At 23.4% G+C, this 6000-nt stretch overlaps 1 protein-coding gene across 1 annotated transcript in view; it reads right to left on the bottom strand.

The window, feature by feature from the left end:
• LOC119676320 (forkhead box protein O-like) overlaps window positions 1-4854 on the bottom strand; it is a 297012-nt gene extending 292158 nt beyond the window's left edge. Inside the window, exon 1 of the mRNA XM_038087561.1 lies at window positions 4495-4854. The gene's annotated coding sequence lies outside the window, so the exon portion shown is untranslated. The remainder of the gene's footprint in view (window positions 1-4494) is intronic.
• Window positions 4855-6000: the final 1146 nt, after the last annotated feature.

Below are 6000 nucleotides of genomic sequence, written 5' to 3' on the forward strand. Positions count from 1 at the left end.
CATTATCAACGATTTTAAGGCCAAACATTCAATAAATACCATCAAACAGCCACCGTATTCACCTGATCTTGCACCGTGTGACTTTTTCCTGTTTCCCAAACTCAAATTACCACTCAGAGGAACGCGTTTTGAATCCATAGAAGACGAAAAACAGAATTCGCAGAGGGAACTCAAAGCCATACCGGAAAGCGCCAATAAAAATTTTTGATGATTGGAAGAAAACGTTGCAATTTGGTGTATCGCTTCTAAATGGAGCATATTTTGAAGGAGATAAAATAAATATTGATGAAGATTAAGAATTTTGCGTTTGTACATTGTGACCGGAAACTTTTCGGTCACAATGTAAGTCAATAATACGAAATTTTGTAGAAGAAGCGGAACCTTTTTATTCATGGAAAAATTATTGAAGAATAATGGAAAGAACAGTAAAGTAAATGGTACTTAAATTGGATAAATATATAAATGTATTCCCAAACTTATAAAGCAGGATCATATTTAAATAATATATGTTATATGTTTTTATGTATGAGTGATCAATATAAGAAATATATACCACGATTTAGATTACATCTAAGAATTGATATATATGTTTGGTAAGTACACAAATAATCAAGATGATATTGCTAGCAAAATATATTTTTTTAATATTTATGTTTTTGCTCACTGGTTTAATTAATTTTTTACACTTTTGTTTTAAAACTGGATTATATTATAACTCTAAACCATTAATATAAGGAAAGTTGAATGTTAAAAATAAAATTATGTTTTATGAGCAACTAATTATGCCTAAACTAATTTAATGGCTATATCTTTTATGGTAACATTGCTCCATCCACCACTAGAAAACTAAGAAACACTTATTAAAATATTGTATTGAAATGTTTGCTAAAAGCGCCGTGATATATCAGAAATAATGATATACATAAAGACTTAACAGTCGAGAGTGTGAAAAATTATATCAAAGACAGGACGCTGAAATGGTTTGATTCTGTGGTTGCTCACACTAGTTGAGAACTGCAATGTCTTAAAACATATGCATAATGTATACCATTAGGAAGATATGCTGAGCTACAAACTACACTTCAGTGAAACCGTCTGAATAATACATTACTACAATACAATGGATCTCTCGCTACTGTGAATCAGCGAAAAGGTCACTATTAATATTGAGTAAAAGTGCTTCGGGTAGTAACCCACGTTTCATCGAACAAAGATATAAAGGAGGTACAAAAAGGTTTAAATCTAACAAAGAAATAATAGAATTAGCATTCTTTAATTAATGCAAATTAATTAATCAAAATCAAATTTATTAAATATAAAATATAAAAATTTTATTTGGAATCTGATTTAAACTAGTAAACACGAGATTAAATGGTTAATTAATATAAAGATTGGGAACAAAAATGCTTCTTATATTTATATTGGAAGTAATTCAATTAACAAAGCATTTTACTAATTTTGGAGTCAGTTTAAAAAAATCATAAATATTACCTGATAGAACTAACTTAGAAAAAACTGCTATAAGAAATAATCCAATATAATATGAACTTGTTTGGGAAAATTTTATTTTTAACAGATTTTACTATAAAATTATAACTCGCGTATTTTTATGTATAACTGTCAAAAAATTAAGATATTTTAATAAAACTTAAGTTAATGAAACTAAAATAATTGCTCTCAAAAATTAATTAATTTCATACAAACCATTTATTTAATGGGACCTTACATTTATATACACAACAAAGTATCTTAACTGGCCTAACTAATCTAAAATCTGAAAAATTCAATTCAAAGAAGAGTTAAACCCTCTAGTTCTGGAAAATGCCTTAAGGTGGTTTATAATTAAACTGCTCTAATAGTGTCAATAGGGCACAATAGTTCTTAAGGTCGCTGTACATAATAATAATTATGTCAATAATCTATAAAATTAACGACTTAATGTATTGCGAAACTGCCAAATTTTGGTACTGAATTTGATAATCTTTATTTACAAATTTTTTTATTAAATTAATTTTTGACGCCACTTTTGACAAAAGAAACTATATTCTTAATATAAACTATTTTTTGCAATAGAGAGGTTTTAATCGAACCATAGTGAATTGTAATAACAAAAATTTTTTATTATTTTTAATTAATTGAATTTTTAGCTGAGCTTTAATTTAAACAAATATTGCTTATGTACTTTAAAACTATTTCAAATAATATTTAATACAAAAACAAAAATGGGAGTTAAATAAATAAGGAGTTAAACATAATGGATATTGATGGATATTTTCTTGATTAAATTAAAAATTATAATTTTGAATTAAGAATTAAGAATTTTCTCGGTATTATTACTTATCTATTAGTAAAACTTATATTCTTGACGCAATTTTTAAATAAAATAAATTTGTTCATTTACTTATATTAATTTCAGTTATTATTAGTATTATTTATTATTTTATTTATTATTATTTTATTTATTACTTATTTTATTTTCTTTTTATTAATCATTTTATTTGATTATTTATTTGTTTATTTTTGATTTAATAATAAAAAGTGAAAAACGTTATTGCTAACACTAAAATTTAAAAAGTAAAAGTAATGTGTGATATGACATTGAAAAAGTAATTTAACGACCTATTAAATTAAATTTAAATTATTTCCACTATTTTATCTATATTTTTTTTTTAATTTATTTATTATTATAGCTAACTTTATTAATTTTATAGGAAAATATTTACCTTTATCTCAATATTAAAAAAAAACGAATGATGCATTAAACCAATTCTCATTTTATTAATATTAATCCATTTTTTTAAATGAATTATATATTTATTGTTTTTATTTCAGTTTATTAATAACAGTCTTTAACTAGGGGCGCACAATAATTTTAACTATATAATTTCTCATTAATAATTATAAATTTTTCTTATTAAAAAACATGCAAATAATATTATGAAAAGTAATATTTATAAAATATTATTTAAATTATAATAACAACAAATTTCTTTTGTTGGTGTTAATAAATTTTTATTTCTGAGAAATTAAACCTAGTTTTACGAAAGAAGTGCTATGAACTGAAAACTAATTTAATTATAAATTATAATTATAAATAATAATTATAATTATAAATAATGTATAATTTTTTTTTTTTTGTATTTATTTTTAATAATCTGTTTCTTTATCTTATTACAATTTTTTTATTTGAATTTATGTATCGAATTTAAATATATATAGATATATATAGAGGCTTTTGCTCCACTGGAAGGACTGCAGTAATTATGAAAGTAGATATGTATAAGGATTAGCAACTAACTCAAGTATATTATGAAACAATTTTAAAACAGTTTTTAATATCTATATTTTTTTATATTTGTAATTAATTTCATTTTTTAAACAATGTTTTCTAACAGATTATTTGCGTAATAAAGTATTGCAACGTTGTTTTCTTTATAAAATTATTATTTATAAAATTAATTTAATTAATTTATTTTAAGAAATATTAAATATCTCAGTCATTTTTGTTTTCTAATTTTTATTATTGACTATTTTAATAGTATTGATTTATTAATATTATTTATTCATTTATTATTTATATATTTATTATTTTTATATATTATTATTAAAATTTTATTTTAGATTTTGTTAAGTATGATTATTTATTATTTAATATTGTTCATTTATTTTAAATAATAATTAAAGTTATCGTTATGTACTCGTTTATCTTAGTTATTTATAAATCTTTAATATTAATTTTAATGTTATTTATTTATTAATGATTTTTTTTTTCATTTATACTATGTATTTTATTTTATTTATTTATTTATTTTTTATTTTATTACAATTGATTTCCTTAAACTTAAAACTCGTGAAGAACTTTACAGAATCGGTTTGAATATTTATATATATGAATGTCTTAAAACAAAAAAGAGATTTAAATTTATTTGATAAATAAACTTAAGCAACAAAATAATAAATATGCCAAAATTTTCCCATGCCCCACTTGGAGAGAAGGACAGCATTAACTAAGTATGCTAAGTATATAAGTAAAATATATTATTTACAATAATATTAATCATAATGTATATGATACCAAAATGTAATTATTTAATGGCTTATATTATTATTATTCGAAACTGCATATATAATACTTGAAAAAAATTAAATACTTATATTTGAAGTTATGGGAAATGCTCATACTAAATTCCCAACGCTAGTCATAATTTACCACCGCCAGTAGTTAATTGACCACAGTATTGATGAATATACTGGGGTCAAATATATTCATATCGTTCTTATATACATACGCCTGAATTAAATTTTCATCGGTATGGGGAAAAAATATTTTATCAATAATGGCATTACTTGAATACTATAATTATAAATTCAATTTAAAACTAATTGAAGTAATAAAAGTATATTTTATACAAATAAATGTTATTGAATTAATAAAAATTATTATAATTTGTCATATGATAAATTAAAAAAAAAAAACATGAAAAAACCACTTACAATGGGAATGCGTATTTTTTGTTTTGCTGATATTTTGTTGCTGATTTATGCAAATTATTTCCCACAATTTGACTCCAAAGCCGGTGACGAAGTTCAAAAAACGTGCACTTTGCAATTGTAAACCTTTTAATTGTTTATAGAATAGTAAAAACTTATTATTCAACACTTTTTTACTACTTTGTTTGTTATTGTTACTTTTATTATATTTTTTTTTTTTAATCTTTTTTGTTTTGATTACGTTTGCGCGCTGTACTTTTTGCAACTTGAAACACTTGTAACATTTGTGGGTTCACTTCTTTTTTTTTTACTAGAAAGTGTTTAATAAATCATAATTTTCTCATTTTCCTAACATTCAAGCAAAAATTTATTAGGCATTTTAACACTTTTTTTTTATTAATTTTCGAGATTTTACTATATTTCTTGTTGTTGTATTTGTTTTAATTAATTTATGTTATGTTCGATATACGGCTCCACACCGTTTAGTTAAAATATTTGAACACACCACACTGAATCTGTGAATACAAGCGAAACGTTAAGTGAAAAAGAACCATACCAAAAGTTGGGTTCCACGCTTTTATTGGAACGCAACAATGAGAAAAATTTCAAAAAACAAAAAAAAAACAAAATAAATAAATAAAAACGTAGTAAAAATTAAAACAGTGGTAATGAGACTCTATAAAATCAGCAACGTCACGTCACCGATTCAGGCCAATTTAATATTTGAAGCAACACAACAAAAACAAAAATAGAAAAAATAAAAGTAAATTTTTATTTAAAAACCAAAAAACGTTATTTGTTTAATTTGATACGCAATATACCAAAACAAAAAAAAAACACTAAATTAAAATTATTTTGTTTAATTTTGTGTTTTGATTTAACTTTTGCACTCTTTGCGTTTATTTTGTTTTTTACATTTTTTAAAAAATTCACACGCTCTTTTTTGCCAATCAACGAGAAACAAATTTTTAAAAATTTTGCTCAGATTAATGAAGATCAAAAAAATATTTATTACAAAAAACAAAAAGTAAACTAAAATTTTTGCTAAAAATATAAAAACTTTTTTTGTGATTTTATTTTTTGTGCAACTACGACGTCTGAGACGTTGCTGCTTTACCCGTTTGCTTTCTTTCTTACTTTTGAACCGTTTTCTTTTCAATTAAATATTCGTTGCGATTATTATTTTTTCTATATATTTTGAAAATTCCTTATAGTTCACCGAAATAGAACTTGGTTCTGATAACTTTAGCTGTTAAATAATTTTTCTTTTTTATTTTGAAATTCTTAACACTCGACCTCGTGGCTTTTAACTAAAATCACTTTAGTACAGACCCCACTTGCTTAGTTGGATGCGAACAGACAACTGATTCGTCGCTTTTTCATTTCGATTTTCTAATCTGTCAGCGCGACCACTACTACCAGTGTACGCCGTACAGCGTACGGCGTAGCAGAGCGCACTTGAGCGAAATCAGCGTAACCAAAAATAAACGAACATTTGCAGTATATGCA

The sequence above is a fragment of the Teleopsis dalmanni genome, chromosome 2, assembly GCF_002237135.1.
Source record: "Teleopsis dalmanni isolate 2A chromosome 2, ASM223713v2, whole genome shotgun sequence".
Classification (NCBI taxonomy): domain Eukaryota; kingdom Metazoa; phylum Arthropoda; class Insecta; order Diptera; family Diopsidae; genus Teleopsis; species Teleopsis dalmanni.